At 42.1% G+C, this 24,592-nt stretch overlaps 1 protein-coding gene and 1 long non-coding RNA gene across 4 annotated transcripts in view; one reads left to right on the forward strand and one right to left on the reverse strand.

Moving 5' to 3' along the window:
* Positions 1-7,503: 7,503 nt before the first annotated feature.
* Positions 7,504-24,245, reverse strand: LOC106148094. Of its 3 annotated transcripts, XR_001233230.1 has the most exons (6): positions 23,928-24,245; positions 22,640-22,756; positions 21,455-21,538; positions 16,346-16,387; positions 15,555-15,774; positions 7,504-10,122 (listed from the first exon to the last, which is right to left on the reverse strand). It is a non-coding gene; the product is annotated as an uncharacterized LOC106148094 (long non-coding RNA). The 3 variants fall into 3 exon arrangements; XR_001233231.1 differs by lacking the exon at positions 22,640-22,756; XR_001233232.1 differs by lacking the exons at positions 21,455-21,538; positions 22,640-22,756.
* An 80-nt stretch (positions 24,246-24,325) lies between these two features.
* The window catches only part of Ism1 (isthmin 1, angiogenesis inhibitor), a gene marked incomplete in the record, with an annotated part of 67,197 nt that continues 66,930 nt past the window's right edge, over positions 24,326-24,592 (forward strand). The window contains 1 exon segment of the mRNA XM_005380884.2: positions 24,326-24,592.

A 24,592-nucleotide genomic window follows, 5' to 3' on the forward strand; every position in this document is an offset into this window, starting at 1 on the left:
CGTGCTGGGGTAGAAGTCACCACTAATTGCTGGCCTCTGAGTCCCATAACTGCCATTAAATGGCTAAGAGTGTTATATAAGTGATATAATTAAACTTCATAGTTGACGACCCCATTAAGATGAATGAGAAAGTTCACACTCCACTCACGACTATTATTTTTAGATTTGCCTGTCTGAAGACTTAGAGACTTTGTCCAGACCAAACCAAAGCCTCCTTACACTTTGCCCTGAATTAGCTCTGCCCTGTACAGGAAGCCAACAGTCTGGAATTGGCCAAGATACTGCTTTGTAGGTTATGTGATAAATCGTACTTTGCACCTTATTATCCCAGAATAGACTTTTCTGTATTCCAAGAAGAGAAAAAGTGTATAGTTTTGAACTCATGTCCAGATTGTCTCAGTTCAAATTCCATCCTGGCCCGTGATTTATAAAAAAGTTTAAGTGATTTTTTAAAAACTCCTTTCTATTCCCAATTCCTGATTTTAGCTATTCCCATTACAAAATACTTTGGTTACAATGAAGAAAACAGAGGTTTTGTTTTTATGTTCACAAGTATTATGCCTTTCCTAAAATGAAAACTATTTCAAAGGAATAAATTTATAATGGATATAAATACCGAAACCTCTCTGGGGTTTTCTATCAGTCTTTTCCAAAAGCTGGAAATATTTAGTCTAATACTTTGATATTACTTTCTATAGATAAGAAACATTCAAGTATTTGGGAATATCTAGGTTTCTGTGTATGAGAGAAGAACACCATCTTAGCTTGGGCTTTTATAACCAAGTACTTCAGACCAGGTAGCTTGTACCCAATAGGGTTACCGGTTACAGGAATGTTCTTTTCACCATCCCCGAGGCATATGTCTGATCAGAATGCCAGTGTGGTCCATTTCTAATGAGGGTCCTCTTCCATTGTCAGTTCACCAACTCTTGGTTGGCAAAAAAAAAAAAAAAAAGAACAAGGGTGTTCTTCGGGTGTCCCTTTTATAAAAGCACTAGACCTCTCCTTGAGGGCTCTACCCTCCTGTTCTAATTACCCCAAAGCTAGCGTCAAGACACAACAGTGAGGAAAAGTGAGCTGATTCCTGCCCTCACAGAGCTCCTGAGGAGCAAGAAACAAACAGAAGCCTGCTTCTCCTGTCTCTGCACTTAACTCACAGGCCCCTTAAAGGCGAGGGCCACTTATCATCCTGCAGCACAAAGATTATCAGAACTGTCTCTTCAAATAACCAACCCCTTACAAATGAATTTAATATCTATGTTCAAAACTATGCGTCTTTGCCTTTTAGACTCTGATTATGATTTTCATGAGCGAAAATCATTTTCAGGGAACTAAGCCATCTTGCTGGGGACGCAAAGGAAATGAAGCAGGCAGAGTCAGTGCTCAAGCAGCTTCCAGGACGGTGCCCAATCATTCACAAGCCCAGTCACTGCTGGTGCTTTCGTTTCAGTGATTCTGCCTCTCTCAAGGGTGGCCCTAGCTGTACATCACTTCCTCCACACCACTGTCTCCACTACATACTTCCACTGTCCACTTCTATTTCCACCCCTCCAGGCCTGCTTTGACAACCCTCCCACTTCCCAGCTTTACTTAGCAGTGCTGAAACTCAGTTAGAAAACATGAATATCTCTTTGGAAGGGCATTTGGAATTAAAGTTTCTCTCTTCCAAATGACACCAAGTAAATGAAGCAACAAGGTTCTCCTAGAACACTTAAATGTGAGTTGACTTCCCTAAATCCAAGATGTAGAATATATTAAAATGAATTCCTAAAAGACACAGTGACTGTTTTGCTGACTTCTGCATCAGATTCTTTCATCCTCTCCAAATCCACATTAACTGTCATAGAGACAGAACCTGTAGAAATGAACAAAGAGTAATTTTAAATTGCTGGTGGCAAATCTCATTGATGGCATTTTGTGTTAGGGACATGGGAGCCCCTTTGAACAACACCATGTGCTGATAGCATTTGAAGAAGCATCTCTCACTTGAAGTTATAATTATCCCAGAGCAAAAGCCTAGGGAGGGTATCTTCTCTATTGCAATTAGGTCTAAGTACATCCTGGAACTTGGTCAACCCCAAGACTCAATAACAAACCTCAAAATCATGAGAAGCATCACTTTAAACCTCTACAACACTTTCTAGAGAAAGCTCCTCTCCAAGGCTATCTAGACTCGACTTCCCTGGGAGCCAATAAAAAAGGGGGGAGGGGAGCTAGGTAGGAAGCTGGAGAAAAAGTGTTTTTTATAACCCATTTGGCATATTTTACTCATAAACTCAATTCACCCCAATCCAGTTTGTAGCTTAAAAAATAAAACAAAGCTGAGAAACACCAACAAAGTGACCAAAAAGGGAAAATGACATTGGAGGTCGATTTCTTCCTACTCTGGATTATGTTACCCAGGACAGCTCCCCGTCCCCCAGAGAGGGGGAGGAGTTAGGAGCAAGCTTCATTAGCCATAATGATAATTACACGCGCTTTCAAAGGGGCTTTTATCCCCGAGGCTTGAAGGGGCCTATAAACATTAATTAATTTAAGCTCTGGGTAGCCCAGCACCATTATGCCTTTTGTAAAGTAGAGTAAATAGAAGTGCACCGAAGTTAAGTGGCTTCCCAGGGCTCATGCAGCCAGCCTGCAGCACCTTTGTCAACGGATCAGACTTTCGGCATTGTGACTCCTTGTGACTTCCGCTAACCCAGTCCTGGGCACAGGGGGCTGCCAGAGGTGGAGAGAGGAGAGATCCTGCGAAGTAGGGGAAAGTAAGGAGATAGCTACACTTCTGGCAAAATAGCAGGAAAATACAGCAGATAAGCTCACCCCCAGTGTACAGGAGGTAACTACTTTTATCTTCCCCAGTTTTCTTTAAGCAGACTTCTCAAACTTGAGGGAATCTTTTACAACACAGATCTGGAATCAGGCAGTGGGTGGTGAGGCCAGGGTCTTCACAGCGAAGCAAGCTCTCCCTGATGTTAGTTCTGGTGACAATTGCCTTTGTTATTCTCCCCTTTATCCAGCCTTGTTCTGTTTGACTTTCTTCAGTAATCATGTGTTATCTTTCCATTGTCCTCTCTTTCTTAAGTTGATAGATTGTATTTATAGGAGGAAGCATGTGGGTCTTAAAGGCTCAGTTCTATGAGTTTGACCTTATTTGGAATTTGGAGGCCGCGCAAGCATATTGTGCTGCAAAGATCAGGTTGGAAGCTGGCTCATCTGTGCTTTGTTCCCAGCGTGAAGAGACTGACAGGCAGCCCTAGCACCAGGTCAGCCCCGGCACTTCCTACAAAATGCACAAAGAGAATTCACTTCATAATACTTATTATTCAATGTAAATATTTATTAAGCTGAAGCTCTAAAATATTTTTTAAAAATTAAGAGGAAACACTAGAGATAGAGAAATTTGCACTATTTGGGTAAGGGCAAGAATGTAGTTAAGACACAAATATGGGATTGTATCTAAGCAGTTCTAAGCCACAGAGATGAGCGAGAAGACATTTCATCAATCATTCACACTCCGCCCCCCAACATGAGGATAAACATCTGGGCATTTGGAAATATTTGGGTAATTAGCCTACTTTCCCAGTTTTTCATCATAAGGAAATTAATTTAGTGACATGTACTGATGGCAAGTTTATCTATAAAGCAGGCTGCTAGGTTACTCAGAGATGTAGAGTTGTACAGGCGCTGGAAAAGTTTATGATTACATTTATAATCACAGTCAGTGAGGTAGAGACCTCTGGGAAGGCCTGAGTGAGGAGAAGGGAGATTCCACCAGGCCACGTAAGGAGAAGGCTCGTGGTGAGGGCGGCTTGTGAGACGTTACCATGCCCAGGACAGGTGGTCTGGGGCGTCAGATAGCCCAACAAAAGGAAACAGACAAGGAAAGGCATAAAAAGGGGGAGAAATGCATGCAAATCATAAAAGTGAGTTCTTATTGTCAGGACAAAGAAAAATAGGAAGGTGAGTGATCTTTTCATTTGAAGCTATAGTCATAGCAAAGTGTCACTTAAGGTTTACAGAAATCCTCCTGCATAGGCACACCGCTGTCCTCCATCTGATAGGTATCACTGAGACGCAGGTTAGGCTCTAGGAAGGTCTGGGCTTACTCCGATGAAACAAGGCAGATGTGATCCCTGAGCTCACAGAGCTTATACTCTAGGTGAGGAACCAGAAAAAAAGACAGCAAATAATGAATGCACACTTATAAAAGCAAAATAGATAAAAGCGACATGGACTTGTGTTAAAGAAGAGAGGCCTCTCTTACACAATGTGATCAGGGATGAACGGTGACATTTCAGCTAATGTCTGAAGGACACAAAGCAGTTAGACTTCAGGAAAAGTGGAAGCATGGGGCTGATGCAGACAGAACAGCTCACACAAAGGCCCTGAGACAGAAAACAACGGATGTGTTCCAGAAACTATCAGAAGCTTAGAGTTCAGGAAGCCCAGAGGAGAAAGGCCCCAGATGAGATGCAGAAATCCTCAGAAGCCACAGAGATTGTTGTAGAGCCTAAAAGGTCATAGTGAAGATAGTGAATTTTATTCTAAGTACAGTGCACACCAAGGTGGGATTCAGGCTGGAAGTGAGGCCACAAGATTTGCATGTTTCAAAGACTGTTTCCACCACTGTGAGAACAAAGGGATTGGAGAAGAGTAAGAGAGGAAATAAGGAGTCCTGGTAAGAGACGGCAGAAGGTTGAATGGAGGGCACCATCTTGGATTTTATGTGCCATGTTGACCTGTATTAACACAAATCCTTAAATAGTGTCAATCAATTTAAAGGAAAATGCTACTGAAAGTTAAATATTTAAACATTTATGTGCAAAAGAAAGCCACAAGTAGAGGATATATCTTCAGATTATGGCAGACCTGGGTTTCATTTTCCCTGACACAAGGATCTGTAAAAACTTTGCTGATTTCTATGGAATAAGCATTCTTTTCATGGTTGATTTTAAGCTCTCACCATGACATCACTGAACACAGTTGGGAAGAGATGTGCAGAATCATGCCATTATGTTGCATTGTCCCATCATGTGAATACATTCAAAGGTAGTTGTAAAAAGCAAAGAGGAAATAATAAGTTTTGAGTATTATCTTGTGTTTTAGTGTAATTTATTTAACTGTACATTTATGTCATTTAATTTTGAATAACTGTCTTTAAAATCAGCTTGTAATATTTCTAGAAATTTAACATTTAGTTCTCATCAGTCAGGATTTTGACCTTAGGGTCTGCAGGAACCAATGACTACACTGAAGGAGCTTCAGGACACCCTCAGCTAATATGAATTGTAGAAAAGGTCTGTCTTACCAGAATATTCATTAACAAACAGTTACTAAGCACTAACTATATGCACCAAACTGAGTGCTAGGGGTCAGGAAAGTAAGCAACCTGTTTTGAATGTCACCGGGTGCCAGGCACTATTCCAGAACCTCTGTCCACTGAGTTACTGCACACTACAGCTCTATGGGTAACTATTATTACCATCTCCATTTTAGAGGACAAATTGTAGTACGGAGATGATTAAGAGGTTGATAAAGCTACAATTTGAGTCCCTGCTCTAAAATTAGTATACAAAATAAAATAAAATCGCTGCCTTCCATAATCTTATAAAAACATATGTGCATATTTTGTATGCAAACATTCATCACAATGTTTGCAGATCAAACATTGGGATCTTGCTCAAATACTGGGAGGTTTTCCATTTTCTACTGCATCAGAGCACTTGAAATTACAGTCTGGTTTAATAAAATGTGCCTTCATTGATAAGAAAAAATATTAAATCACAATATGAAAAGACAATTATTTGATTCAGTTAACATGGAAATTACCTCCATTTTTAATTATCAGAGATTTACCATACATTTTTTATAGCCTCTGCCTATTTCTCTATGTCACAACTTGCAGAGAATTAAGATATAAAAATAGTTTATATGCCTATAAAAACCACAAGCTCTGCTAAATGAAAAACAAGGGAGGTAATTTGTACTGTCAAACTATCTTTTTAAACTTCAGAGGGTGGATGGGGCTAGGTAATTCAGAGTAAGAGATGCAAAAAGTATAAAGATAAACTCACCTTTTAAAACAGTTTTTGACCCAATGCCTTCAATCTGTTTGGAAACTACAATAAATGTGTGTCTCTGAGGGGGATGGGACTGCGTGTTCAGTCACATCGACTCACACCAAAAACAGTTTTGTAAAATCATTTCGCATCAAACTTAACACCTTAAGACACCTCAGAACCCTCATGAATATAATAGCTTAAATAATATTATTCAATCATCTATATGTTTAAAGACACACTTAATCAGTCTTTTGAGTACTGATTGGTTTTGGATTTCCTTAGTTTTATTTTAATTTTGAGAAGTCTCACTTCCAAGTCTGAAACAACTTAATTGCTTTCACAACAAAATTTTCCCACCTTTGAGGAGAGGCTGGTGACAGGGTCCCCTCTGAGGACCAACTTGTTCTGCCCATCTAGGCTACTTTTATTCTATTATTTTAAATCTAGAGCTCCCAATTTTCCTCTGCGGTTACCAGGATCTGCTGGAGTTTTCAAAGGGCCTGTTTTGTTCACTTTTGTAATAGAATTCTTCCCCTGGGCACAAAAATATTGCTAGGGCCTCCTTGAATAAGTTTAGCAGGGTGTTGTGCAAGAAAATATTTATTCCTTGTGATCAAAGTATGGGAAAAATATATGTTTAATCGTGGGCTCAGATTTTCTTCCCAGTTGAATTAAATCCACTTTGAAGTTGGTCTGAAGTAGCTGTAGTAGTTTAAGGGTTTTAAGATGGAACAGGACCCAGGATCTGTTTGAAAAGCAGTGAGGGTAGCTTCACCCCTCAGTGTCACCTCCACAAGCACTTCTTGAGTGGAAGGAGAAACAGGACAGATCAAGGTGCGACGGAAAGCAGAGGGCAGGAGCTACCAGTGCCAGAGGCCCCAGGACCCAGCAACCCAGGCCTCACCGCAGACCGGGTCAGGTTCCTATGCCACTTCCCACCATAGAGGAGACCTCCGTTCCCACATTTTCTGGAAAGGTTTGTCACCAAACTCTGGCAAGATAAACCAGGTCAGATCACCTCCCTGCTGAAGACATTTTTCCATGGGGATCTGCTCCACATGCACCTCTCCAAGTGCTGCCTCCTTCATTCCCCTCTCTGTGCAGCCACAGCAGCCTCGCTGGTATGCACTGGACATGCCAAGCCCTCGCCCACCTCCAGCACTGTTCCAAGCCATGAGCCTTCTTCCTGAAACTTCCTGCTATTATGTCTCCCTTTACTTCATCTCTTTATTCAAATGTTGACTTCTTCAGAGTTGCCTTCCCTCATGCTGTCCTACTCAGGCTGCTACAACACCATAAACTGGGTGGCTTACATTACTGACATTTGTTTCTCACACTTCTGAAAGCTGGAGAGTTCAAGAACAAGGCGCTGGCTGGTTCACTGTGTGGTGAGGGTTGGCATCGTGGTTTGCAGATGGCTGCCTTCTTGCTTCTCATCTATGTAGCAGACAGCAGAGAGAGGAAACAAGTTCTTCAATACCTTTTCATAAAAAGGCCCTAATCCCACTCCTTAGCGTTCCACCCTCATGGCCTCATCACCACCCGTAAGTCTCACTTCCAAAGGCTATCACGCTAGGGATGAGAGCTTTCAGCATGCAACTGTGGGGACAGTCCATAGCGTGCTCTCTGCTACATCCTCAGGCAGGAAGGGAGGGGGAGAGGAAAGGAACTGAGGCAGCTGTTCATGGGCAAGTTAGCACTGCAGACAACTGGGACTAATCCAGGGGACCACATGCCCCAGGATGATTTCCATGGGGGAAGTTGCTATATTCCTGCCTGTTGCTAATTGGGGGTCACTCCCATTGTAATAATTTTAGCAGGGTGTTGTGCAAGAAAATATTTATTCCTTGTGGTCAAAGTATGGGAAACATATATTTTTAATGTTGTGCTCAGATTTTCTTCCCAGTTGAATTAAATCCACTTTGAAGTTGGTCAAAGTATCCATGCTGGTCAAAGTATCCATGGTCAAAGTATCCATCCATCCATCGCAGCATGCAAATGAGGCACACCCCTGTGACCAGAAAATACACTCAGGCAAAGTCTCCAGTAATCAAAGTGGGGAGTCCTTAGCATCTCTCAGTGTTCCCAAGTGATATAAGGACAGCAGCAAAGTCTGTCAGGAGCTACTTCATAATTCTGAGGGGAGTTTCCCCTGTAGTTCCTGATAAACTAAATACATGGACAGCTTTCCCAAAATACTGCCAGTCTGCAGCTGAATCAGCACCTTGGATCTGAGTCTCAGCTCTTGCTCTAAGTTGCTATGCACACTGGGGTGGCATCTTTCCTCTTTGAGGCCCAGTTTCCTTGACTGTCAAGTGGCAGTTTGTTTCCAAGATGTGGTATATAAATTACAGATGGCACAGAAGGTAAGATTAGGTAATAATGGATATATCTTAATTTTAACGGCTCTGTATTTTTATTAGACAAGCTGACTCAAACTGTTGAAAAAAATAACTTGAATTCTTAACCAGCTATTGAGTTCTTGTCCACCAACAACCCAGTGTAGGTTGGTGGAGTAGCAGAGAAGAAAACTTTTGATCTACAAGGTGATCCAAAAATCAAAGTTCCTTCCCTCTACTAACTCAGACTCTGCCACTTTCAAGGACCCTAGCTTCCTAAAATGTATTCAGATTCCAGGGATCAGGTCGAGAAATGAGTAAACCACTTCCTGTGCAGAACTCAGTTACATGGACCTACCTAGCTAGATGATGTAATCCTTCTGTGTTCCCAGGAAAATAAGCATGGGATTGGGTAAATGCACACATAGAATGATGCTACCACAGAATAGATAGATGGATGGATGGAGAGATGATAGACAAATGATAGGTAGATAGATAGCTAGATGATAGATAGACATGCAGATATAGATACGGACACAGATATGAAAAATATAACTAATGCATTGCACTTGAACACAGTTTAGATCTAAGTAGTAGACATGTTGATCAAAATGATGCATTTGAAATTGGGTCAAGAAGAAATATTAGGTTAATAATACTGGAAGGATTACGTAGATGAGGCAAATTGTGTAGATGGGGTATGCATGGTCTCCCAACTATAACATCTTACACAGAATTTTCTTAACCAAGTTGTGTTTCAATAAATGTGAGACTGAATCATGGGAAGGTAACTCAGCTCTCATTTTCCTAGAAAATTAACTGGTTCTACAATAATGCTTTGTAACCATCACCCTGAAACTCAGTTGCTAGAAACAATCATTTCAGCAGATGAAGGTTGACTGACCAAGGCTGGGCCGAGGCTGAACTCAGCCCCAGAATGCAGGCTGCATCTAGGTCTGCTCCATTTGTCTCTCATCCTCCTTAGAACAGCAGCTGTCCCGGGGCAGAAGCACAAGAAACACGCAATGTCTCTCTAGGGCCCAGGCTCAGCACTGATATGCCATTCTATCACTAGCCAAAATAAGTCACTTGGTGAAGGCCTCCAGCTCATCCAGAGATACAGAACCCATAGAATATGGATAAGAATGTGAACATAGATATAGACGAAGATAGACATCAAAATTCATAACAAGGCATTGGGTCATGCAATTATGGAGGCTGAGAAGTTCCCTGATCTGCCACCTGTAAACTAGAGACCTGGGGAAGCTGGTGCTGTAGCTCTAAGTACTGGAGGACTGACGGTGCAAGTGCAGAGAAGGGCAGAAGACCAATGCTGCAGTTCAAGCTGTCAGGCAGAGACAAGGAATTCTCTTTTCCTCTGTCTTTTGCAGCAGGCCCTCAAGAGTTAGATGGTGTCTACTCCCCCTAGGAAGGGCAATCTGGTTTCCCTTACCCAGATGCTAGTCAGTGGTCAGCATGGCAGGCTGTACAAGGAGGCACAACTCCCCACTCTTCCCTCCGCTGTGCGCTCTGCAATGTGCTTCTGCAATGTCCAACGTGCCCATCAGGAACTTTGAGTCTGGTCCAGTTTTGCGACTTGCTTTAGCACAGAGTTCAACAAAAGTGACATCCTACAAGTTCTGAGCCTCAGCTCAAGAGGCTTGCAAGCCCCTGTTTTCCGCTGGACCTTGTCACCATTACGAGAAGAAGCCCAAACTAACCTGCTGGAGAATGAACATGGAACAGAGCTGCACTGTCCCAGCTGAGATTATCCTGGATGAGACAGTTCCCAGCCCACATGTTACCAGACCATAGATGCATGAGTGAAACCAGCCCAGATTTGCAAAATCACCCAGCCAACTCGTAATAATCAATTATTGGCAGAAATGATCAATTATTGTTTTAAGACACCAAGTTTTGGATTGTTTGTTTTATGGCAGTAGCTACTGATACATATGGAATGTCAGTCTGCTCCTCCACTATGCATTGATGTTAGGCTTGACCTTGCTGCATGGGCCACTGGTATGTAGGAGGATGTGGTATGAGCATCCTCAAGTGTGCTTCTGTGAATGAGGAGGCCTCTTGGAGCTTCCACGTTTCCACCCTGAGCCTCAAGTAATTTTTCTTTCCACTTGGATCCTGGGATCCCCGTAAGCATGGGGAACAGATCTGAAGCAGACTTGAAACCTATCGTCCCTCCTGGACCAGCCAAGATTAGTCAGGTCACAGCTGGGCTGCAGATTCATGAGTGTGAAATAAAATGTTTGCTGTTGCAATATATTGGGATTTTGGTGTTATTTGATGAGCACTGCCATAGCAGACGCCTGAATAATTATGCAGAATATTTACATGTGGAATTAATATTCTATAAGATGCACATTACCTTGTTCCATAAACCAGCAACATCTTAGAAACACAATGCAATTTTTTTTACTGATTTTAACACAGTTGAATTGTTCCAGGAAACTGTACAAGATAAAAAATTCTACTATGAATTATTTCTGTAAACTCTAGTTCATGGAGCAACATCTTCAGTTATATTGATCTCTGAGTTTGGGTCTTATATATTCAATGCTAGACTAAACTGAAACCAATATGAAGTCCACATAACAATGTAAGGGTTTAATCATGATCTCCTGGTTTGTTTATTACCCTTTGACAAATCTAAGCATTACTAACATTATCTGGTAGATTTCTGCCATTCATCTAAGTTATAAGACTACTGTACCAGATATAGATCATACGCATTTAGAAGAATGTGATTTTTAGTTTAAAACAGCATTTTAAAAAATGTATGAGATTATTCTATCCCAGGAAACTCATAAGTTATGCAGTCAAACTCTGTCTTCAAAGATACATTGCAGTATTTTTTTTCTTATTTCTATCTATTGACTACTAACAGATAGCTTGCATAACTGCACAAATCTGAACTGCACAGTTCAGGTAATTTCTAGCTGCAGGGGCTGGGAATTTAACTCAGAGGCACAGCGCCTGCCTGGTAAGCGCAAGGTCATGAGTTCGATTCCTGGTACTGGAAAAATAAATAAATAAATAAATCTAGCTGCAAAGGCACCCATACTCAGAACAAGGCACAGGGCACTTTCAGTGCTCTAGGAATCTTCTTGTGCTCCATTCCAGTCTACACCCCTGACAAAGGCACTATCCTGAGCCCTCATCTCCTTAGATTAATAATAAATTAATAATAATTAAATTAATAATAATTTAAATCAATTAATAATATTTTTTTGGTCTGTTTTGAGACAGGGTCTCGCTATGCAGTTCAGGCTGGCCTTGAGCTCACTTTGTAGCCCAGGCTGGTCTCGAACTCGCAATAATCCTCCTGCCTCAGCCTTCCTAGTGCTGGAATTACAGGCATGCGCCACCATACCCAGCCCAAGAAAGTAATGGTTTTTTTCTTTTTCTTCACTTTTTTTTTTGGTACGGGGAATCGACCGCAGGACTTGTGCTTGCCAGGTAGTCGCTTATGCTGCTGAGCTATATCCCCGGCCCTATTCATGAATTTCATATAATTGGAGTGATAGAGAATGTATGCTTTTGTGTGTTTTTTCCCACTGAGCAGTATTTCTGTGAGAGTCATCCACACTGACATGTAGCAGCCAGCCACTAGTTCCTTCCCGCTGATGATTAGTATCATGTTGTATGGATATGTTAACTGTGTTGATCCATCCTAAAACTGACATATACGTGGATTGTTCCCAGCTGTGGACTATTAGGAGTAAGCTGCTATGAATAATCTTATCCATGTCTTTTCATCTATATAAGCATTCATTCATTGGGTATGTGGAAATTTCTTAATGGTATTTTAATGCAAGAAATTTTGTACAACTATCCAAAGCTAGACTGGTAAATTATGATATATTCATATAAGAGAAATTGCTACAGCCATTGAAATTCTTCTTTTAAAAGATCTTGATGACCATATGCAATATGGTTTCAGTTATGTCCCCAAACTATGCAAAACTGTCTAGATATGCATGGGATCGAGGCATATTTGTATGTACACTGTTATGGTTTGTCTGTGTGTCCCCCTAAAGCCTCATGCGGCCATGGGGCAGGCTTTTAGAGTTGATTGAGGTATGAGAGCTACACCCACCCTGGGGTGGATAGTTTGCATATGTAAGGGAGAGGAAGAGAGTGCTTGAGGCCATTCCTCCCCCATTCCGCCCTGGTGTGTGCTTGTGGCTTTTGCTGTTGTCTGCCACCCTGCGCTGTAGCTCTCTGCCATGTGCCACTCTGCCTTGTAATCTGCCAAGTATGGACTGAAACCTCCACCAACTGTAAGCAAAATAAACCTTTCCTTCCTTCATTTTGGGCGTCAGGTATTTTGTCCCAACAACGAGAGAAAAGTAACCAAGACATACACATAATGTGGTTAGTGTGCACGGCTAGCTATACAGGCATAGATGTGTGTGTACAAAAAACAGAAAAGAATCACTGTATACCGAAAGATTTTAAATGATCATCTTTAAGAACGGAATAATAAAAAATTTCACCTTTTTATAATTTCCCACAATTTCCACAGTAAAAACATATTATAATAAGAACACAATTAATAGAATTAAAAATTACAAATCTATTGCTGAGTAAAATCATGCATTGCCTACCTCTTGTTTACAATGCTTCCTTTGATGTATGATATTTATTTAACCTGAACAATATGAAACCTCATCTCTCACCACCCAGTTAATGAGTCAGGATTGATATGACCAGGCCATGCAGACCTCTTCCAATGTGGCTCGACTGCCCTCTCAATGATTAAACTTCTCGCTAGTGTTATTATCCAGTTGTGCAATATCCAGGAAATGTAACCCTTCTAAAGCAAGAAGGAGAGGAGCAAGAGGAACATAATAGCTGAGAGGTACCACTCATACTCAGTGGCTCGCAATAATACATCCACTGTCAATGCACTGCCAAGAAAATATCAGATATCATATATCATGATAGAACTGGGTTATGTTGCAGAAATGAACCTTAATAGTGATATATAGGCTTGTCATATTTTGAAACATAACTTGCCTGTCCTGTGTACTGTTCAGTTTAAGTATAATCTACTGAATATGTAACTGTTTTATTCTGCATAATCTTTGTAACTTCAATTAAATCTATTTTCTCATATAATTTGCCAGAAATGGTCATCTGAAAGTCTCAACCAAAGTAAAATGAAGCTTAGAAAGGTATCTAGAAAACAGAAAGTCTTTGTAGCACCAAATATTTCTCTAGTCCAGGGGCCAGGAAATTACAGCAAACCTTCCTTCCATGCTTCTTTTATGGTCTGTGAGCTGAGAATAGTTTTTACTTTTTTTTTTTTGAAACAGGGTTTCACTATGTATTCCAGGCTGGCCTTGAACTCACTAAAAAGCCCAGGGTGGCCTCAAACTTACTGCAATCCTTCTGTTTCAGCCTCCCAAGGCTGGAATACAGGCATACACTACCATGCCCAGCAAGTTTTCACATTTTTAACAGACATAGGATATCCTTGGTTCCTCCTCTTTCTCCTCCTCCCGTTCTCCAGTCTTCTTACTCTTTATCTTCCTCTTCCTCTTTCTTCTCCTTTCTCCTCCACCACAACCATCACAATCACCTCCTCCTCCCCTTCTCATCCTCCTCCTCTTTCTCCTCCTTCTCCTTTTCTTTGTCTTCATCCCTCTCCTTCTTCTCCTTCTTCCTCCTCCTCCTCTTTCTCATTATTGTAGGTTTAACCCAAGGCCTTCCCACTGAAGTACTGAGCTACTACATCCACAGCCTTATCATTATTATTATTATTATTATTATTATTATTATTATTATTATTATTTTGGAACAGTGTTTGGCTAAGCCACTAAATTGAGTAAGCTATGCTCAAACTTGGGATCTTCCTGGCTCAGCTTCCCAGAATACTGTGATTGACAGGCATGAACCACTTACTTTTTTTCACCAACCTGATGTTTATAAAAAACATTTGCTGACTTCTGCTTATAGAAAACATTTGCTGACTTCTGCTCCTATTTATCCATGATATAAGCTTGTGCTCACATTCTAGTGAAAAGGAGTTTTGGAGGAAGTAATTCTGCATGGGAACAGCACTACGCATTCAATGCACTCATTTCTTTTTCTCCTAAGCATACAGTAATTCTGTATCTCCCAGTTGTACTTGCAGTTGGGTGAGGCCATGTCACCATGTTCTGGCTAATGTCATCTGTTCTGCCCCTTAAAGCATTCTAACGAATTCTCCAGATGCGCTCTCACTCTCTTCCTTTGTCTGCTGGGTGAATGTTCTAGAAAATGTGTAGCCACTAAGTAGGTGTCTCTTAAAGTAAGGCACCCTTTCAAACACTAAAGCATTTGTGATATTCAAAGTACAATAGAATAAGTGAGAAATTTTTTGTTGGGTTAAACAATTGAATTTGGGGGGATTTTTTTGTTACAGCTAATGTCACTTTCCCTGACTAATACAAATCTAAATTTTTTTCTCAAAAATTTTATGCCTGATATCAGCATCACGTTTCGTATAGATATACACAGAAACACACATAAAGTGTGAAAATAGTTTATCTCTCACTCTTTACGAATAATCAAAATATCTCTTTAAAGTATTATTTGGCTTTCATGGCCCCAATATGTAAAATCTGTATTATGAAGCTCTACTTTTTGTTCATCATTTATTTATTTTGGACAAAGGCCAAAAGTTATTTACTGAACTATAATTTCAGAACCAAGATAGACATCAGGTAAATAAAGGAAAATCCTGACCTTTATAAAATAACAACCACCCCAAATTTCAGTTCAAAAAAATTTATAAACAGTTCTTTCATGCTTATCCCTCCACAAGGCTATTTCCCATCTAACTTTCATCATCCTGTTTAGAGTTTACAAGTGAGAATCTTCAGATTTCAGTTTGGACACATCTGGCTCACAAATGAGGCACTACACCCTGGATTGTTGTGAAATCCTTGCCACCCGCTTTGCCGATGAGATCTTGTGTTTATGAGTAAAGATGTTGGACTCAGGCAGTTGCAGGGCTATTTTGAGTGGCGACGTCTCAGATGTAGCATCTAGAGATGTTAGTCTGAGCCTCCTCTGCTGAGGAGCTACTAGATTATAACCATTTATAAATGCAAATTTACCAAGTTTAGCTTTGTTTCAGATATACTCTCACCTGGAGTTCATAAAAAAAGATTATTTCACTTCTTCTTTAGTTGTTAGAAAAGAGTTAACATTTCCAGCCCCTTGGGGTTTTCTTCCTTTGACTGCATGCTTCTTAACTTCTCTAAGGTATATTTAGATTCTTTGCTTTTTAAATCACAGGCCGGAGATGGAGCACGGTGGTAGAGCAATTGCCTAGCACGTGCATGAGACTCTGGGTTCAATCTTTAGCACTGCAAAAAAGTGATAGAGAGAGAGAGAGAGAGAGAGAGAGAGAGAAAGAGAGAGAGAGGATCATAAAGCTATAATACTTATTTTACAATCACTGACAATTCTGATTAATAAAGAATTTATTTCTCCTTTGTCTTATATCAAGTCTGACTTGCTCTCCAGAAAGAAAAAATAAATAAATAAATACATAAATAAATAAATAAAACTATTAAGGGTGAATTGATAATGACATTTGATTACAGCAAACAAAATAACTGATTCATAGAGTTAAGCCTGAGGATATTCATCCACTAATATTGTCCCAGTCCAGGACCTTGAGGAAGTTGGACAACATTGACAAGCAACCTTGAAAAAAATGAAGTAGATTGACAGCAAACTAGATGAGTTCACCTTTCCTCTTTCCATATTAAAAAAAAATATCTAATGCACCAATAGATTCTGAATCAAATATGCTTCCATATAACCTCACAAAAGTGAGTCTGGTTCTCTGTATCTTGAGACAGATTCCCCAACAGGGAGGCCAGTCAGTCCCCTGGACCCCATGAGAGGTGCCCAAGAAGAACATGGCATTACCTGGGTGGCAGTCTTGCTTGAGCGCACAGCCTTGGGTCAGTCCTAGAGAAACAATCACACAGATAGAAACTGAGGGTCCTTCTGCAAAATCAGTGGGACTAGCTGGACTTTAACAAAATTGCAATGACATGACAAGCCAAAAAGAAAAAGGGAGGTACAAAGAGGGACTGTTTAATACCAAAATTGATAAAGTGATACAATACTGATAATTTAATGCAATAAAAATCCTCACCTAAATTTTACATATATATTTATTTATTTATTTATTAAAGCAAGTTATAGGGACAACTGGAAAATGTTGAATATGGATTACAAATTAGGTGAAATTATACTAATGCTAAATGTAAATTTAGCATTATACTAATGCTAAAGATCCTGAATATAATAGTTATGTTACAGTGATGAGGAATCTTCTTCTTCTTAGGAGATACTTACTGAAGTATCTGGGGTGAAGGGTTGTGTTGAGCAATTTTTACTGTGTAAACTGTCTCATCCACAACGTGTGCTTACTTAGCTTATGATTCTATTTAGACTAGGCTCATCTGAGTGGCCCCCTGACCTGGTTTGGTTCTCCTAAGTGTCTGTGATCAGCTACAGTTCCACTAGGGTAATGGGGGTAACTAAGCCCCTCTAGAAGGCTAAGTTTGGATTATTCACATGGCAGGCCAAAGTCCTGGGAATGGGAGCAGAGGGAGGGAAGGAAGGAGAGAACGGGAAGGAGGAATGGAGGGAGAGAGAAAAGGGAGAGAAGGAGAGGGAGAGGCAGAAGGAGAGAGAGAGAGAAAGAGAGGGAGAGGGAGGGGAGAGAGGGAGGGAGAAAGAGAATCTAAAGGGCCTGGATACATTGAAGGGAAATGTATCATGAAAATTACAGCACCACAAGGATGCATGGGTGTTCATTCAGTTATAGTTGCAACTTGTCCATAGATGTGAAATTATTCAAAACCAAAAGGTGGGGAGAGGAATAAGAGTGTACACTGTAAAGTTCAATTTATATTAACTTTTTTGTTATGGTTTGTGTCTGGGTGTCCCCCCAAAGACACATGCAGTCATGGGGCGGGCTTTTAGAGTTTATGATTGATTCATGGTCCAATGTTGGAACTATATATGTGAGTGCTACACCTGCCCTGGGACAGGTAGTTTGCATACAATGTAAGGGAGGGAAAGATGCTACTTACCAATACCACTCCTCCCTTTTGCTTTTGCTGCTTTTGCTATCTTCCACTGCCATGAACAGTTGCCCTCTGCCATGTGCCACTCTGCCTTGGAGCCAGCCAAGAGAATAGACTGAAACCTCCACAGACTGTGAGCTAAATAAACCTTTCCTTCCTTAATTCTGGGTGTCAGGTATTTTGTCCCAGCAATGAGAGAAAGTAACCAACACATTTTTAAATGGTAAATCAATGTATGATAAGAGAAGTCAGAATATCAGTAATTTAGCTTCTGGGGGTGCTGGTAAATCCTGTTTCTTGAGCTGAATAAGTAAGAATTCCACTTAGCTACACATCTAGGATGTGTACTCTTTTCTGTATGAACATGCTGCTTAATTTTGTAAAATTTAGTTTGAAAAGCAGAGAGCATGGGCCCCTGGGTTCTTTTCCTGATACTGTCACCATGTTTGTGTTGTGTATTTAATTCGCTGCCCCCTCCCCTCACCATTTCCTCATCTGTAAAACATCTAGCTAAGATTAAATTCTGACAGAATGGTACTCTGTCTTCCTGGCTAGAAATAATTTGTCAGAAGTCTTAAAATATATAACACAGAGCCTTGCAATTACAAAGCACTTTTCTCCTCCAGCTATAACTTACTTGGGAATTCTTTTTGCTTTCCAGAATATGTACAGAAATAATTGTAACAAAGCAAAAACAATAAAGGGGTCTTTCTGGACTACAGATGAAAGCTATGAGGACTAGTTATTTGCAAAAATTAATGGAAGGAAATGAATGGAGATTAAAGGAAGAATCATCATGAGCCCTTTCAAGGAACCAACCATACTTGGCCACCATTAGACCCCTGTTCTAGTGGGTAGAATGTAGTCTCTCTGGATGTAGTTTCTTGACCTCTCCAGGCAGCTATGACCTAGTGATCTATTACATATTTTGAGGCTTTTAGGGTAAAGCAGAGACACAGGTGGCCCCTCAGTCTTCACACATTTTGTGTATGTTGACAGAAGTCCAGGTGTCTGACATAACAAGCAGCTGCCCACAGGGGTGCAGGCCCTGGGAGGGCCTCTAGTGGTGGTGATTTTCTCACTTTGGAGCACTGTGACCCCTTCATAGTTCAAAGGAGATACTAATAGGACAACACTTTGGCCTTTTTGTTAGTGTTTCCTAGAGCACTTACAGTTTACCTCTAAGGGTCACTCTAGCTACAATTTTCAGCATTTTTTTTAAGTTGCACTCATTGAATATTATGGAGCACCCACTATGTGAATGTAGAGGTGAAGGAGGAGACAAGCCCCCTGCCCTTTTGGATAGACTATATAATCATTCATTTATTAGATAGAGAAACATGCAAATGCTCACCTTGTCTTACATGGAGGAGTGATAGTTGAACTTCACAACAGTGTCAGAGCAGACATCTTGGCTCTAATTTACAGATGGAGATACTGAGGCCCAGGGAGGTAAAATAATTTGCCCAAAAGGTGACATGGCTAGTAAGTGGAGTCCTACTGAATTCCACTTTGCTGCAATTCCTTCACATATAGTGTCTAAGACAAAGTGGTAAGATGTGCCAATCTGTTAGAACAGGGCTTAGAGCAGAAGCTGTCAAACCAAGTCACGTGGTCTAGCTGCTTATTTCTGTTTTAGCAGGTTTGCATCAGCAACCTTATAGTGAACAAAGACAAAAACTATTTGCTATCCAGCCCTCGAAAGGAAAACTCTGCCATCTATTTCTCAGAACATTGCCTCCTATATTAGGGTAATACAGGCTTCCCTAAGAAGCCCCAAAATTTTAATGGCTTCCCACATCAAATAAAAGCTTATTTTGATACTACATGGTTGCTCAGTCGGGATACTCTAAGGCAAAATTGGAGGTCCTGCTGCAAGGATCAGGTTCTAAGATCACCCTGAACAGAAACATCCAGTCAACATACCAGGGGAAAAAAGGAGTCTACACAGGAGAATTTTTTAAGAACTCAATCTAGAAGGACACCCACATGACCTCCACCTACATACTGATCTGAACTCAGTCACATGGCTGTACCTAAATGTATATGATACCAGAGAACGTAGTCGACAGAGATGGCCAGGAAGATGAAGAAACTGTAGCAGTGGGTGAACGCGCGACAGTCTCTACCCCAATCCCTAAATGTTAATCATTCCTGTACTAGGAAGGCTTTGATCTTTCATATTAGTTTTAAAGCCCGTATATAATATGCATATGTTTAAAATTTTTAACTTGAGCTCTAACCTTTTCGAGGTACACACTAAATGTGTACAAATGGTCTTACTTCAAAATAACCTGAGAAAGAGGAAGTTCATAAGAATTCAGTGGCCCTGCCTTATCCCCCACAACGAGTACCTGAAACTGCAGGTAATGTCAAACCCTGTACCTACCATGTCTTTCCTACATATACATTTCTATGATAAAGTTTAGTTTATAAATCAGGCACAGTAAGAGGCAAACAACAACAATGGAACAACTACAGTAGTATTTCATATCCTCTCTCTCTCTCTCTCTCTCTCTCTCTCTCTCTCTCTCTCTCTCTCTCTCTCTTTCTCTTCTTGTACCACGATCAGCCCTCCTTTTGTGATAATGTAAGGTGATACAATGCCTACCTAATGAAATGAAGTCAGGTCAAGTATGCAAGGATTGTGACACAGCATAGGCTACTACGCAAGGATTACTTAACACAAGCACTATAATACCATGCCAGTCAATCTGATAACCATGAAGACTACTAAGTGACCAAGAGCAAGGATAACATGGATAGCATGGAAGAATCATCACAAGCCCTTTCAAGGAACCAACTATACTTGACCACCATTACACCCTGTTCTATGAGGTGGAAAGTCATCTCTCTGGATGTAGTTTCTTCACCTCCTCAGGTAGCTAGAAACCCTGAGGTGATCTCTTGGATTTGTTGCATATTTAGAAGCTTTGGCCACAGCCTTGGACACAGGGATGATTTGCATTCTGGGCAGAATGTAGTGGAATGTCAAAATTTTCATTATGCTACTCAGAATAGCAGACAATTTAAAATTTATCAATTGTTTATTTCTGGAATTTTCTGTTTAATATCTTCATGTCACAGTTGGCCCCACAAAAACTGAAACCACAGAAAGCAAAAGCACAAGTAAGAGGGACTACTATACAGAAGACAAGATTGGCCATGAGTTTTATGAAAGCTAGGTTATGGGTATGTGATGATTTGTTATATGTTCTCCCTATTTTTGCTGTCTTGAACCAATCTTTAATAAAATTTTAAATTAAAAACAATAAAATCCTGGACATAAGAGACCCTAAGGAGACTAGGCTCTTCAGTGATAATAACTATAGGTATTCTGGTTTGTGATTAATTTTTCTAACTTTCTCCAAATATCCTAGTCAAATAAGTTGGGGTGCAGTGTAACTGGGAATTAGAAAGACAAAATTTATGGAAGTATAATGCAACCAAGAGACAGAAGAGTTAACAATATTCATATGTCAGACACCCAAAGGAGAGCTTCTTTATTAAGTATGGTGTACATAAGCACCTAATTTATTACATATATTTTAAAAAACTGAGCAACTCCTTTAGGTAAAGCACTTGACTCAGCTCTGGAAACGCAAGGATAATGTGACACACACCGCCGCAAAGACTGTATTTGTCAGGGTAGGCAAAACTGGTTGCTGAGCAAACATCCCAAACTACAGTGTCTCTGAATGAAAAAAGAGTATTTCTCATATACACAAAGTTCAATAGCTCTTATTGGAGCAGTAACTTGGGTATATGGATAAGGAAGACAGGTGCATACAGCTACAGGTGCATACAGGATGTCTTAAAACCAGACCTGAAAGTAGCACAACCCTGCAGTCCCACGTTGTAATGGTCAGCTTTGCTGTCACTGGAATACAATACCCAAGACCCACAATTTAAATGGGGAGGGGTCATTTTGACTCACAGTTTCAACAGATTCAGTCCGTGGTTGGCTGGCTCTAAAGTAGAAACAGCGCAGCAGAACAGCATTGCAGAGGAAAACTCTTCACTGCATGGAGACCAGGAAGCACAGAGGAGGGACAAGCCAGGGATGAGAATACTGTACACCCTTCAAAGTCACATGCCAGATAATCAGGCCCTTCCCACCTCACCCATCTCTGAACTTCTGGGAGACATTTTAAATCTAAACTGTAACACACACAGACCCAAATGTGGCTGGAAAATGTTCCTTACTTAAGAAATCAGGAAGGAGAAAACTGTATCATGGAAGAGGAGTAGGGTTTCAAATATTCCACCCCAAAGGCAGCCCTGATGTAGGTATGGTGGGAAGAAAGACATACCAAGAGACGTATTCTACAGGAGTATAGCAAGATCAATAACAAAGGCATAAATGCCGAGCTACCGGGGATTCTGAAGGAGGTATGATTCTTTTAAACTTTCATCAACTGCTGACATGATTTCATAAAAGTGTTTGAAATGTAATTCCTTTAAGCTATTAAATTTGTAATTCTATCTTCACAATTGTTTCCTCAGTCCCTGCTGGTAGTCTTGTTTAGCAACCTATTCCCAGAGCTTGAGAGTGTATCAGTGTTACTTATGCGCACTTACTAGAACATAAACTCACCTGGAATTTGGATCGCCCAGCATGAGGGACTTTAATGGCATTCATTCATACATTTGTTCAACATTTAATAAAGACATCTGCCCCCAAAATTCAAATTACAATTTTTACAACACTTTACACACACTTTGATCTCCCAATCTCCATTTACAATTTTTACAAGAATGTACATTCGTTGCAAGGGTTTCCTTGCAGTGTTTTTAAAAGTCATTTTTCCTAAGGTTCAAAACATGTGACTTTTAGATGAGAGGGAGGGCAGTTGAGGCTCACGTGTGGGGACTGTCTGTGAAAAAAGAAAGTTGCAGGACACAGCAGCCTGGATTCTAATTTAGACCAGCCTGCCGCTGGCAAGAGGAGAGTCGTCTGTCCCCGTATCCACATCACAAGCTGACACAACAGGGGTTAAACTGCCTTTGGCCACGGGATTCTACTTTGCTATTTTAATTTATAGATATTCCACTCGGTGCTGATTCCACCCCCCCCCCCTTTAAGAAATTTTAATTAGAAAACACTCAGGAGGATCCTTACTGGATTTGAAAGCTGCTGGGATTCCCTCTTTGATCTCCCATCTGAACCAAGGACAGGGTATTGTTTCAAATTCTCCCCTTCAGCGCCCCAGTTGTCAATTATTGGCACTTTAAAAGCCTGGAGATCAAAATAAGATGCCAGACAGTTCAGGCCGCCTAAAAATCCAAAGCATGCATCCCCTCCAAACATCTCCCCCTCTCCCCGAGCGGGGAAAAAGGGGAGGTTGAAACGTAAAAGATATCGCACGCTCCAAAAATAGCTGCCAATTTATTAATGAGATGCTGGGCCTGGTTAGAATTTTAAAGATGCTTCAGGCATCTTTAAAGAGGCAGCTAGCCCTTCCTTTGCCGGATACAAATAAACCGCGCCAGCATACCGCACCTTAAACGCTGCTAGCTATTTAAATTCTGCAAAATGCCACGGTGACCCGAGGAACTTTTGGAATGGCGAAAGAATTGGTCTTAACTTGGGTAAATCCTGGCTGAGATGCCCTGCATAAAGATGTGAAGCCGAAAAGTAGGTGAATTACGAATCTTCCGCCAGTTTTTAAAATGCAAAGATAGGGTGAGAGAGATGGGGAGAAACTAGGCGTGGCCAGTAAGGAAGTTCTATTTCTTTAATTTCAGTCTGAGGATTCACTCTGCTGGCACTGGGGTCTGGGCTCGCGAGGGGGGCTTGGGAAGTTGTGAAATGCACACGTGCGAAGGAACGGGTAGACCAGGGCTGGGCTCCGGGGGAGGGAAGGGCTGGGCTGGCGGGCAGGAGGAAGGAGGAAACCCGGGAGGAGGCGGAGGGAACGCACTATAAAAGGCTCCAGCCTTACAGAGCGCCAGCCACTCCGAGCCACTTCGGGAAGGTCAGAGCAGTGCAAGACCAAGAGCAAAGGAACGCGCGGTACCACCCAGGTGACCCGCGCCCACAGCTGGACCTAGTGCTCTCTAGCATCCGAAGAGAAGATCCCACGTCCTCCACTCCATCCCGATCCCTTCCTTCGCCAGCTGCCCGGGCAAGGCATGCGCCGCGCGCGGGAGCCCGGGGCTGCAGCGCGGTCATGAGGCAGCGGCCCAGGAGCAGCGGCTGCGTTACCGCAGCCTCCAAGTCCCCTCCCGGCGTGGCGCCCCCGGGATAAGCCCCCTAGACTTGAAACTTCTAGAGCTGCGAGTCACCGCTAGTGCCCCACAGACGTCCTGAGCGCCCGAGCTGCTGGCAACGCGCCCTGCAGTTTACCGCCACGACACCTGCGCGCCCGGCTAGACGCACGCCCAGTGCATCGGCGCACCCGACTCACCTCCCTTCTCAGGCTCTACAGTACGTGGTGGACGCGCGATCCGCTGAACCCAGGGATCCAGAGCAAGTGTCAAGATCCTTCTGGAGCGATACTTTGTCACTCCCATACTCCCGCCTGCTTCGGGCAGGGGCGCACAATCTCAGACATCAGACTTGCCCAGCGCGTGCTCTGTTCTCCATCACTAGAAGTCCAGGTGTACTTTGCCAATAAAGATTTCCAAACTCGCCTAGGCACCCCCCTACTCACCCGATCCCCGAGCTTCGTGCGCCCAAGGGCTCTGCCCTCGGGACCCCAGCAAGTTCCGCTGAGCTCAGTTGGCACAGCCGATCGGGCGCCCCAGCCATCCCGAAACAGTGCCAGCCTCCGTGCACCCGGGGCCCCCACCTGGAGCCAGCCCACCCAGGACCAGGCGTGACGGGCGGCGGCGAGGCTGGCGGCCCGCAGGAGCACGGCGTGCGGGAGGTGGCGCGCCGGGTGAGTGGCTCAGGACGGCGGGGGCGGGGGAGCCGAGCGTGGAGGTGACTCCGGGCGGCCGCCGAAACCCTCCTCCTCCTCCTGCTTCTCCTCCTCCTCCTCCTTTCCGCGCTCCTCTGGCGGCCGCTCCCGCTCCAGCTGCGGTTCCGCGGCCACATCTGGGGCGCCCATGTGCGCTCGGGGGCTCGGCT

The sequence above is a fragment of the Chinchilla lanigera genome, unplaced genomic scaffold (genome assembly GCF_000276665.1).
Source record: "Chinchilla lanigera isolate Chin_1 unplaced genomic scaffold, ChiLan1.0 scaffold00014, whole genome shotgun sequence".
Taxonomy (NCBI): domain Eukaryota; kingdom Metazoa; phylum Chordata; class Mammalia; order Rodentia; family Chinchillidae; genus Chinchilla; species Chinchilla lanigera.